This window comes from Drosophila santomea, chromosome 2L (genome assembly GCF_016746245.2).
Source record: "Drosophila santomea strain STO CAGO 1482 chromosome 2L, Prin_Dsan_1.1, whole genome shotgun sequence".
Taxonomy (NCBI): Eukaryota; Metazoa; Arthropoda; class Insecta; order Diptera; family Drosophilidae; genus Drosophila; species Drosophila santomea.
The window spans coordinates 3,430,170-3,443,809 of record NC_053016.2 but is presented as its reverse complement, the minus strand read 5'-3'; positions in this window follow the sequence as shown (position 1 = coordinate 3,443,809).

Sequence of the window (13,640 nt, the reverse complement as noted above, 5' to 3'; positions counted from 1 at the left end):
CCTTAGCTACCTTTCAGCGGTAATTACTCCATTGAAAGCTGTACCCCTTTCGCTGGCCAACAGCCCCACCCAACTGACCAACTGGAAGCCAATCAGCTGGCGACCGCTGATGCCAACTGCATAAATTAACAATGCCAAAATGTGTGTCGACCGACATTCCTAATCAAATTCAAATTCAATATGCATTTTCAGCTCAGCAAGGTGTGTGTGTGTGTGTAGAACCCCTGGAGGTATGAAAACGTGGATGGGTATCGACTGGTGGTCAGAAGAACCAGAAGAAACCCGAAAGTTGATTGTACCCACCGTTGGAAAAGACAATAAAATAAGCAAACTAAATGACCAAGCACCACACACACACAAGAGAGCGTGTGGAAATGGAAAGAAAAAACTAAATGTACAACAAAATAAATAGAAATCAAAGTGGAGAGGCAGTAGGCTTACTTTAAATACCCTAATATAAATATTAAATATATGTATATTATCAAACTCAAAGTTGTAAGAAATTGCGCTAGTTACAAAACACACAACAAAACTAAGCAATTTGAGCACATTTACTTTTACTAAGTATTTTAGTTATTAATTTCTGAAAGAACTTCAAAGTAGGTGAGTCAAACCGGCTTTCTTAGTGAAACTGCCTTCGGTGAGGGCACAAAACGTAGTATGCAGTCGATGGAAATATTTAATGAATACTGAATGAGGAGCAGAGTGCACAGCACAGCCCAGAACGAGCATTTCCATAGGAGTCGAATATTAAAATGGCTCACTGGCTGTGAACTTGGCTCTGAAGTGTCGAAAGAAAAGCCAACCAGTTTGCTGCATTTTAGATGTTTTCGGATTGGAATCACACTCTGTTCTTTCGTTGCCGAGAGGTTATTGATTTTAATTTGAAATTAGCGAGGCGTAGAGGGAAAATGCGGGAAAATGTTATAAAAAAGGCGGACAGAGGTCAAGAAAATCATAAGAAAAAGGTAACGAGGGAAAAGTTGGGCTCGAGAAACTCCAGTCTAATAATGATCGAAATTAAGATAGCCGGCAGGTTAAAGCTGCGTCATAATTATTCGGATCCATGTCACTGATATAAAAAAAATCTTATTCTAGGGCTAGGTTAACTTGGCCCAAAGTTAGACGACCTTTCGAAAGTACAAATTGCAGTGGGTTAATAAACTCATTTTGCTTTTGTATACTCAAATATCTATGAATAAGCCGTATTAGAAAATTGTTTTATAACATTAAATATTTAACAATACATTTGGCTTCTGGCCTGCCGCAAACTAATGAGCTAACAGTCGCTTTTAGTGTGTATTAATGAGCTGGCACAAAATAAATAATTCCTGCGATAAATTTGCCAATGCGAAATGCCTAAATATTCAATTAGATGTGTTAATTATGCAATGTTTGCATGGAAATAAATATTGTTTGTAGCATTGACACTCTGTTATTATTTATTAGTTCCCTTTTGGTTTTCTTTCATTTTGGCTGAAAGAAATGACAACAAAGAAACCCACTGCGAACTCTGGCATTAAAAATATGCATAATGGGTCAGGAAATCGCAAAACCGAGTTGTCAGCAGATAAAGATGCCAAAGCTGGAAAATAATAATAGAGTGATAAAATCGCGAGTGAGACCTTTTCCAAAGGCCTTGGGCTGCAGACAGCAGACACCAAACACTTTCGCTTGTAAGTCATTAAATTCATAATGACAACATTATTATCATTACAATCGGCGCAGTTGCCACAATGGCGGTAAATCATGCGATTTCTGTCTTTTGATTTTGAACTTCAATGGCATCGCCCCATTGAGTGAATTTTAATTGTTGATTACCGATGGCGCAAACTGCAATTTAATTGATGGGCGAGTATCGCCCACTAAGCTGCTAATGACACTTGAGTTGCATCAAAGTGGCATACATTTTTGGAAAGGGGTTTAATCATTACTTGACTGACTAGTAATTTACATAACAGGCTGAGATTTCCTCTATATATATGATTGCACTTTTAGGCCGAGTTTTCCTTTATTTAATATTCGGTAGATTAAGTTACCAAATTTTCTTTTTTTATTATTCAGTAGCTTAAGTAACTTACCTTTGTTAAAACCCATTGTCAATGCAATTTTTGCCCGGGTTCAATGCCTTTGGCCCGGTGTCCAGTCATAATCCATTTAGGTTTATTCTTTTACTCGCCAAGCCGCAGGTACACAAACAAAAAAAGCTGAAGCTCTACGCAGTGCACTCAAATTAAATTCTGTGGCGTTGAAAGCCCTCGGGGGAATAGACCGTGTTCAGCTGGCCAGAAGTTGACAATTTTTTATTGCCATTTTTTCGCTTTATTATTGCGCTGTTTTTGTTTTCCTAAGCCCCATGGTGGTTTCTCTGTTTCGCTGCAAAAAGGTGGAATAAAGACTAGAGACTTTTTTGTTTGGCTTTGATTAAAGTGCTTATTGGATTTGCTAAAAAAGAGAGGCAAAAATACCTTTTCCCTTTTGTTTGCGCCCTTTAACTGAAAATTGCAAACAAAAACTTCTGCCTGAATCTCGGTTATAACGGATGGACAGAATTTCAAAATGCCATATTGTCCTTTTTAAAATGTTTTACCTGAAAAGTTAATTAAGTTCCATATCCTTTTTTTTAAGATTTTTCATTACGTAATTTCCAGCAAGTTGGGCAAAAAACTCTTGTACACATGTAAACGAATTCAGTTGATAGAATAAAGTTGTCCTTCGCAATGTTCCTTTCCCAACTTTTGTTAAATTTTGCATTTGCTGAGTCATGTTACTGCTTTGCAGTTTAGGCATTGTCTTATTTCTGCTTTTGTTTGAGCCATTGCACTTTATATTCAATACAAAAAAGGTTGAAATATATCTGCAGGCGACAAGCATAGTCGTTGATGATTTATGCTCGCACGAATGTTTTTGGCCTGCGATATGAATATTAAAGTGGGCATGGGTAATGTTTATGCGGTGTAGATTTTAAGAACAAAACAAAATCATTAGAAAGAAGAGTTCTTTTTACAATTTAAAATCAAAATGTCTTGAATTCTAGTCTCTGAGCTTTTATTCCTTTTAATAACTTAGTAACTCAGCTAGTAAGAAGTCATTCCAAATGTTCACGACTTTGGCAACGCATAAACGTGGTGCATTTGAGTTGGCTTGAAGCAGATGAAGAAGATGTTTGCCGGCTGGTGAGACAAAAAGGTGGCCCCAAACGCCAAATCGTGTTTGCACGCGCGCCTTATGCAATTGGCCCAGCTCAAGTGAGTCTTGGCCAACTCGCCCAACTTGGTTGGTCGCCCGATGCTGGTGACGCTTTTGATTTACGTGGAGATTTGCTTGGTGCTTGGTTTTTTTTTGGCCTCTGCCATTTTGGCCAATGCATCTTTGACGACCTTGACGAGCGACACCAGATTGCGCAAACGAACCAAACGCCAACCGCCTTCTAACTATGCCAACAGCAAGCAAAAGCGAAAAAACTAAAAGCCAGAGATAAAGTTGCGGAAAAACTGTTGGAAAAGTGGACCCAAAGAAAGAAATAGCAAAGTCCACGCTCAGCTGGGACCTCATTTAAACTTTGCACAGTGGATTAGGAATTTACAGAATCAGGTAGCTGCTATGAAGTATTTTTATTCCAAGTCATATAAATAACTCTTAAACTTAAGCATTAAACTACCAAGCTTATAAACTTGTTACTTGTTGCTTGGATGAATGTGGCATAATAGTTGGCATTGATAATTACATATTTTTTTAAATTTCAATTACTTTTTCAAACTTTCGAGCACTTTGGGTCAATATGCAGTCGCTGGATGGACAGATGGCCGCAATGAACTTGAGGGCCCAAAGGCCGCCAAATGAATGAAGCCGGCAACTTTATGGGCCTCTTTTGTTGGCCGAAGTTGAAGACGGCGGCTCAGACAGCGGCTTTTCATAAGCCTTTTGTCCGGCAAATTGGTTGCAACAACGTGCTGCAATTACCAGTGCAAACACAAATCACAAATAAAGCCAGGTAACCGAGGCAAATTGTTATCGGGCAACCAAATGCAGTGGAGCATTCAGACTGCATGACATTGAATGTTTTTTGAGTTCACTGGGATTGTTATTACTAAACGTGGTCGACTGGAAAGGTGAGGGCGACAATTTAAATTAAAGTGCGGAATGCCATCAATCGACACGGGTTTTTGGGCCAAATAATAAACAGCAAATTGAATTTTAAACTGTGTAGAAATAGCAATGGCTATTAAAAGTGTGGGTGCATTAATATGCTTTTTAGTAAAATGAAACATTGACAGATGCTTTCTGAGCTTGCAAAAAAAATATATTTACATATAATAAATATATATTTATTTATATAAAATTTAAGCTTAAATCAATAATCAATATTCAATTTAAGGGCACGTTTTCTAAGTTTTTCATTCAATATAAAGCCAAATTACTATCCCATCAATGCCATTAACGCCAAGTGTTTTGAGTGCACATAAGCATCAGCAACGCTTTTCACATAATTAGAGCCGCCATTATCGTTTTGATTATTGTTATAATGCTGATTATTGTGATGGTCGTTGATATGATTTAGCAAAAGCCGAAATTAATTATGGCCCTGCTGTTGCTGTTGCCAATTGAATTAAATGCCTGCCGCGCAATGATTGCTCATGCCTATTGCCCCCCAAAATGCCACCTTCCGCCCACCGCCACGCCCCCTTTTCCACGTTCACTTTGCGCCTCAATTAACAGCAGCAAAAAGCAACAACAACGTAGGGGAGAAAAGCGAATGGAGAAACAACAACAGCGGCGGGAAATGGTCAGGGAAAAAGGGGAAAAGCAATTTTCGGGAGTGAGTGTGAAGATAGCCGCTCGTCGTAAATTTTGTACAATTTGAACTCGAAAGTCGTTAAATGTAACACAGGCCACAAGCAAGGCTTGAATGGAGGGGCGCGGAGGGGGCAGGGCAGGCAGCTGGTTTCTAGTGGTGCACTGAGAGAAAATATAGCATATAATAGGTGATTTTAAAATACTTTGAATACTACAAATGACCAGCAAGTTTCAAGTTTTTGGAATTACAAGTACTTGAAGTCGTCTCAAAAATATTAAATTATATCTTAAAGTTTGTACTGTACAATGTGTTGTTCATTTGACGCTCCTATTTCAAGCACCTACTGACATCCTTATCAACCTGTTATTTTTCGCAGTGCACACGCACACACCCTTCAGTGGTAATGGGCTGGAGGTTGCACAAAACATGAAAGCCAAACGTGAGAAATTGGGTCACTGGAGAAGGGGCGCAGAAAGTGGGGAGGCGTGGCGCAGCAGGACGAGTTAAAGGAGGGCTGGAGGGGGGGAATCATGAAGGGGCAATAGAAATTGCTTGCAATTGGATACAGCAGGACAGCCAAATGTGTGCCGGATGAGGAATGGGGAATGCTGGCGAGGATCGGGTGCCGGGTAGGTGTTCCCTGCTCTGTGGATAAGTGAATTGCCAGAATTTTCGCAATTTCCCAACTCCCAGGCACCGTTTCTCATTCAAAGGCAATGCGTTTTAAGTGTGATAAGTAAATTCACCTATGCGCTTGTTTTGGGTCAACTGGCTGAAATTTCAGAACCGAAACTTCATTTTCAGCTGGGTCAATTGCAGTTCTTTTGCGTGTGAGGCATGTGTTTGGATTTAATTTCAAATGAACTTGCTAAGCATTCTAGTTATATTAAATGAAATTAAATTCTTTAAAATATTTATAATATCTAACCATACTGAAAACAGTAGCAAACTGCTTGCAATCTTTATGGCCATAATTAATGATATATACAATAGCTAACTATTATGAAAGGATGGCCCGTAAAAAAATGTGAACAGAAACAAATGGTAAAAGATTCTGAATATTTATGGCCATAATTAATGCAACACTTTCTTATCACTGGAGTTCTGTTTTTTTGCCTGTAAACAATTCCATTCCGCTTCACTTATTTGCCGTCATAAAAATGCAGCGATTTTGAATGAAAACCCAGCAACTTTGCTGTTGGGAAAAGGAATGGAAAAACATGCGATAGGTAAATGTGTGAAGCAGACCGCAAGCGAATGCCAGCGGGCAGTGCAAATAAACCCCATTTTCCCAAAATCCCCACCCACCCGCGATTTTCTTTCGGGCGCCAACAAAATGCCAAAGAAAAGCGAAAAGCGAGCGAAAATGTTTGCATTTTGTTCCGCCAACTTTTGTTTGCGCTTGAGATAGCGTTTGGCTGGGGAATCCCCCCCTTCTACTCCTTTCCCCCCAGCCACCCGGCTTTTCATCTCCGGCTTCGTTTAGCCGCATTTTTAGTGCATTACTTTCACGGTTATCACGTACACGCGGAGTTTTCACATGTGTGTGTGTGTGTGTGTGTATGGGTGTATGCAGGATTTATTGTTTTCCCCTTGCATTCTAAGCAGAAATTTAAGCGTAGCAAATCATTTCGCATACAGAAAGTAGCCAAAGGATGCTCGAGAGCGAGCCGAAGGATCCTCACGCCCGCTCAAGTGGCTATTTATCCTTATTTCGCTGGAAAGGCGCTCTAAAAATGTATATAAAAATTTCCCCCCTACGGCTTAAGTAGCTGAAAGCTTTGAAGAAGTGCAGCGTGTGAGGACCATAAAGCCCAATTTTGAATTATTTTTTTTAGGGGTCCTTTAACATACGTTTTGCGATTGCGTTGAACTTAAAAATAGTTTTATGGCTTAAAAGGACGTGGAAGATATGAGTCTTTGCTGGAGGTGCTGCCAACATTGCAGCAAATTTCTTGCCCTAACTTAGGATTTTTTCTTATTACTTAATTAAATACAAATTAACTTGAAAACATGTTCATTCTGATTTATTCACCATTTTTTGTGGCCATTGAAGCACTATTCCTTTTAGCAACTTTAGTACTAAGTAGATTGGCTTCCTTTTGATTTCCAGTCAACTATGAAAATGGGGCCACAAAGCAGAATGTTAGTTAGAAAGGGAATGCTTATAAAATATGGTATCAAATTCGTTTTTCTGACAAGCCAAATTGAACTTTAATTAATTTATTTGGCTAACAAAAGAGAAATGCGCTGCTAATAAATTCGACGCAAAATTAAATCCCTGGTCAGTTTCAGTTTCAGTTTCAGTGTCAAAGTCCAAGTCCAAAATATGTCATATTCCTATGGCGAACACAAAGCTGGCATAATTTATGAGAATATTCTTGCTCCTTTTCTCAAATGCTCACAAGAATGTGGGCAGGTTGAGAATGTGGGTGTGGCTCGTTGGTTCGTTGGTTCGCAGGTGATGTATTGTATTGCTCTGATTTATTGCCTTACTTATGCCCAGACAAAGTGCGATTTGTGTCACAGACGGACGTGAAGTAGCCATGGCAATAACGAAAATAAATAATATTATTAAATTGGTTCGGCATTCGATTACATTGTAGTCGGCTAAAGCTGTCAGCCCAATTTTGTAGTATCCAATAAATTGACTTTAATTGCATATCTGGCTTATTAATTTGGCATTGAAATGTTCGTTTACTTTTGTAAAATAAAATTATAAATTGCTGTAAATTGATTATGATTTTAAAATATTATCCACTACTTAAGCATGCAAGACGCATTCCCTAATAACTTTGAATGTTCTCAGATTCTGTGCTTGGCATTGCCTTTGCCCAAATGGTGAAATATGGCTTGAGTTTAGCCACGATTTCCGTGAATTAGGTCAGCATATTTATGGAAATGCAAAAGTATCAGTGAAAGTGGGGCAATCTTAGTCCGCCGCAAAGGACAAACCCCATAGTTTCATTCTTTGTTTCTACTTTCTACGTGACGTTGGCATTGTGTAGACTCCAATTTCCCACTTTTAACCACTTGGGTCAGTGCTTGAATAATGACCATGGCAGTTGTTACGGGTTTTGTACTGTGAGCCGCAGGCTCCTTGAAGCTCACTTTACTGGCAGGAATCCTTGGCGATATCCTATCCATACCCATTTTGTCTTTGCATCATGTGTTGACCGCAAATTATGCACGTGGCAAACACGAACAGAGAGGCCCAAACAATTGCACAGTTGTCCTTGAACCCAGGACTCCTTGCCCCACCACTTTATTTGTTTGCCATGCACACGCACCCACACACGCACACACACACACGCGGATGATATGGATGTCCTTGCTGGGCCATATAATACACGGCCAGGATCGTTTACCGTCTACGTGTTTATGTTGGCCGCCTTTCAAGTGCCAATCCGATGGGTGAAATCTATCAAAGGAAAACATCGTAAAAATGGTTAACATAAAAGCAAACTGACTTGGAATGCCTAATGCAAATGGGTAAACATATATATAAGTGTGGGAATGCATTGGTGTCCAAAAGAAGGCAGTAGACCTATAATAAGTTGTATAGCACATATAAGCTAAATGATAGAATTTAATAGTAGAATACAAGATAGGCATAGCTAAACAGAGAGCATTATACCTCGAATACCTTTCTGAATAGTAGAAGTAAAATGAATACAAAAGACGTTTGTTTACTCTGCCAAATGTCGGTGCTTTAAAATGGGAATGAAGCTGCACTATTGGAATTCGGTTGGCCAACAACCGTTCCTGTAACACAATTAATTTTCCTGTCCGGGCCACAAATGAAATCGAAGCCGCATAATATGCGGTCAAAGCTCATGTTGAATGTTAGTTAATTGCGTTCGTGATAAATTGGTTTGAGGCCGGCCTTTTGGCCAACCATCAATGCGATGGCCAAAATTTCATTTTCGTTCCTGGCCACCGAAAATTCGTATTTTGCATATGAAATTGAACGAGAGATGATTTCCATATGCAAATAAGTGTTTGTGTGTGTGTGCTTTTTAAATACCACACTTTGCTTGGAAACTTAAAGTGAAAAGTTGTGTATAATATGGTTTACCTAAAAAACAGCAATTGCTGATTTGAATTTATTTAATCTCCCCAGCAGGAATCCAATCCAGCTCAATCCATAATTAATTTCAATAAATACATGTACACTTGTAAAATTGTAATTTGCATAACATTTTCAGGTACAACAATTTACAAAAAATGTGTTTTTCCAGCATGGAATTTCTAATTCTACTTATTTCAGGCGCAACTTTAAAGTAAAACTTGTTTCTATCGCATGAGCTGAATTATGTACAATTCATTTTGCGAGAACGTTGTCATGTCAGTGGCGAAACGCCAAGGGGCATGGTGGCTTAACGGGGGTTAAGGGGGGCGTGGGCGTAGATGTGGCAGGGGCGTGGCATCAGGAAAATGAAGTCAACATTTTCGCAGCAACAGGCAGCTACATAAAATGCTGACCAAGTTATGATGCGCCAGCGGAATTTTGTGTTGCCGAAATTTTCACTCAACTTTTTGCCAACTGCCGTGAACTATTTTTGCAAAATGCGTTTTATTAAATTACCTAAATTAAGATGAAATCATATTTGTTATTTAATACTTTAAGTTGAATGGCAGTTGCACTCCTTGCACTACATTTCTTCCAGTTAAATGTTTTCCCATTAATAAGGAGTAATACTTTATTAAACTAGCCGTGGAATGTGCATTCCGGCCAGACAGCCCCGATAAATCTAATTAACAACTGTTTTACAACTAAGCGCGGAAACTTTTTGCACGAAAAACTTAATGGCAATATTAACTCCATCTATATGTACGTGGATCCCTTCAGGATTCCCCCCACGGATGCGGATGCGGAGGGCAGAAAAGTTGCCGCCTGCTACGGCTGCAACTTAATTAAATTTTCGCATTGCAATTGTTCCCACTTTCCTTATGATGCCGTCGCTGCTGCTAGCGATGATGGTGGTGCTGATGGAGGAACTGGCTTTTGTGGAAATTTCACGCTCGTGACATGGTTAATTAATTCATTTACTTTCGGGCATATGCCGAGAAGAATGGGAACGGAAACATCAACAGAAAGTACGGGAAGCGAAAACAAAGTGGCATCGATTATGCTAATGGCCCCGGGGAAAAGCGGGAAAAGCGGGAAAAGCGGGGCGTGCTCGAAGACGGATTACTATATTTCGCAGATGAAATGCTGCTGGAAGGAGTGCAGCGAATGAAGCGGGTATTAAGTGTCCACCAAGCACTACAACTCCATCATTGCCGAGCTGCGAGTCCTGCCAGCAAGGACTTTCTGCCGACGACTACGTGACAGGGCGTAAATCAATACGCTTCGCTGGCCTCCTGGCCATTATGGAATGCAGTATTCAGCGCTTTTGCACGGCCACTGCAACTGCATACTTATGAATGCCACCTTTTCTGCTAACGAGCCCAACTAACGATGGCCCATCCCATTTGTTGCCAATAAACTCACAAAAGCTCTAAACTTCGAGCTGCGCGGCTATGATGGCGACAAATTGCAATTCGCAAATGCAGGCAGGATTCCGTGGCAAATTTATAACAAAAGATCCTTTTGATAAATTGCACTTGCAGCTGGCTTTGCAGGCAAGTTTGAGGAAAACCAGAATAAATACGTTTGAAATTATATACCAATAATAATTATATTGGAATTTATCGGTCAATTAAGTGCCTTTAATTAAATTTCAATTAATATCTTAAGCATGCACTACGCGTTGCACAATGCCACGTTGACATTTCGCACAAAGGCGTCATGAAAATATTACGTATACGCAGAGTGCGCTCAAATGAAATCTCGAATGCCCCCTCAAGTGCACGGACAACAAATGAAACCACAATTATCCCAATGTCTCACGTGCAGAAATACATCAACCCATGCAACGAACTGCAATCATAAATACCAATTAAGCCATTACAGTGCACTTATTTCCGGCTGCACATTGTGCCAACAGCGGAACGCGGCGATGGAAAATCAGCTGTAAAATATTTATTATTATTATTATTTAACAAACCGCTCAGCGTGTGGAAAATCCATAGCGGAGGAGGAAAGTGCGTCTGAATCCGAGCCTGATGGATAACTTCAGTGGCGATGGTGACATGAAATACAACTCAGTACGGATTGTGAGTTGATGGCATGACACGGGTAGATGACAAGAAATCCGAATCCTTACAGGTGCATAATAAATACCAGCTGATATATTAGGTAATTTGGTTATTTGGTACTTCATCATAATGCTCGACTTCTCTTTAGTACCAACTTGCAAGCAACTCATTCACTTTTCCGAGCGTGATGCGTTCGCATTGCAAAGAGCTTTTTATGGGAAATTTATTAGCACATGTTTCTGGTAGTGCATTCCTCACGACAACGGTGATAATGATGATGTTGCGCTGCTGCCGTTGAAGCAGCTAATGCCATTGAACCCGCCACAATGCCTAGTTACACACAAAAAAATACTTAGCATGTAGTGTACTTAAAAAATTTGAGTTCGTTAGAACAGTTCGTTATGAATAGTGTAAAAGTCTGTTTATATAACTCTAGCTCCAGTTTTCCCTTCATAAACTATATTCTAAATTTAATAGATTTCTTTGCAGTGCAGGTGTGTCAACTTTTGATAAGGCAGCCACTAATTCCTCGGCATGCCCCGCGACAATAAAATGCCAACACACGAGTCGGGGGCATTGTGTGTTTGCCACATGGCTAAGCTGGCCAGCTGCCCGTCTACTCATTTTATTGTTTATTGTTTTTTGTTTGGCCCAAACCAACCGAGTTGGCTGCCTTTCACTTTCAGCCCGGCTCGCAAACAAACCGAGCGACCAGGCAACAAACAAACAAACATTACCCACTGCCGCCTCGTCGGCCAGTCACGAAAGTGTCGTCTTTACTTGTGCTTTATTTTTTGCGCGTTTTTTCGGTTTATGGCATTATTATTAACCCGTTTTCCTAGTTTCTCAGGGCGATTACGTGGCCGCCTGCTGTCTAGCATAATATTGCAATTTGGCCGCTCGAGGAAGCGACTGCACTGAGATGAGATGCACTCGGCTATGCGAGCTCACTCATGGGGATGCATTCGAAAGTTGGGGGCACGCGGAATGTGGAAAGTGAATGCACCTGGGGAGGTGTTTAGTTTCCGCAGTGTCATAGAATGTCGTTAAAATGGCACTTTAAATATTTACGAACCAGCTAAATCACAGCTTGTCCTAAGAAAATACAATGATAAACGTCTTGAATAAAATACTTAATAGTAACTTATAAGTTTTGAGTAAAACGTTTTGTAGCATACTTTTTGACTAATGAATTCTCGCTTACTGCGCTGTTTATTCAAGATTTGTTTATTGAAACACAAAATTAGCTTATATTTACACTGCTAACGCTGCTTTCTGAACTGGTTTGTAATTAAGCCCTGTTAAAATGATTAATAGCAATTTGGAAACTAAGAACACTTGTTCCACACCAATGAAAATGCACTTGAGCAATTACTGCGCTGCGATAGGAAAAGCACTCCTCACGCAGCCAGGATACAGCGTAATCAGCAGAGGATCCAGTGGAAGTGGGGATGCCAAAATCTTATCAAAAATACCCAGACAGCACAACACAAACAACAAAGGATAAGGTGGAAACAAAAACCCAGGGGATGAGGAGCAGCCCTCTGCCTTATTAATTTTCTTGGCACACGCACACACACACACAATTTCGGAGCAGGCGACAAAAACCCCATTTTATGCAAATTTCTGTGGGGGGCACCAGAAAGTCAAAAGTCAAAAGTGCTAAGAAAAACAAAAATATTAATGATTTACCCATGTATAATCCATACAAATGGCACAGCAGTGGGTGGAAGATGTCGTCCTTGAGCTTAATGTCAGTTTCCATCGCTGGGCACACAGACTTTTCCACCCAACTGCCATTGTCCTTTGGCATTTGGGGATTTTGGAATTTTCTGATTTTTCAGGGTGCGCAGAACGTGACATATGCAAAAGGGTTAAGCGATTAATATCAATAGACAATATGTGTTTGAGATATATAATATATTCGTGTTCGGCTATTTCGGATCCTTTGTGTAAATGTACGTATGTACAGTTGTGTGCGTGCTAATATAAATTTATGTCGTTCGCCTTATTGGCAGTCAACAGACGTGTGGGTTTGAACTTTTCTAATCCAGCAAATCAAAACTTACCCCGAATGTGAATCAATGTTCTTTGACAGCTTGTGCGTCTGGGAATTTCGAATAAGGAAAAGCAAATTAAACAGAATGGGATATTAAATTAATAAAATGATACAGCTTTTGGTGTGTTTTGTTACTTTAGAAGGATCAAATAAGGTGGAAATAATTCTATATATATATTTGTCAATAAAGTAAGAAAAAGTGTTCTTATCCCATTAATTTACAATGTATTTCTTAGTATAGTGTATTTCTTAAATAGCAAACATTTTCAAAAACTCCACTGAATGCATGACTTCCACTTGTTCCACTTGTCACAGGTTAGGAATCCACTTGTAACGGTATTTGCATTTTGAAATTCTCAAGTGAAGACTTGCGCCTGCGCAAAGGGGGTGAAAGTGAGAGAGGGAGCTCTCTCTGAAAACCAACCCCTAAGAAGCGAGAGAGCAGGAAGCAAAAGGGTAACAAAATACGGAAATGCGCGACAAAAAGAAGAAGAAAAGTTACTTCACCCGAGAAACAAAAAAAGGAAAACAGAGAAGCAGAAGTAAAAGTAAAAGAGTGAAAGAGGGGAGGAAAACAACCCGAAACAGACACACAACAGAGACAGCGAATAAAAAAGTTCAGTCTGTCGAACGAAACGG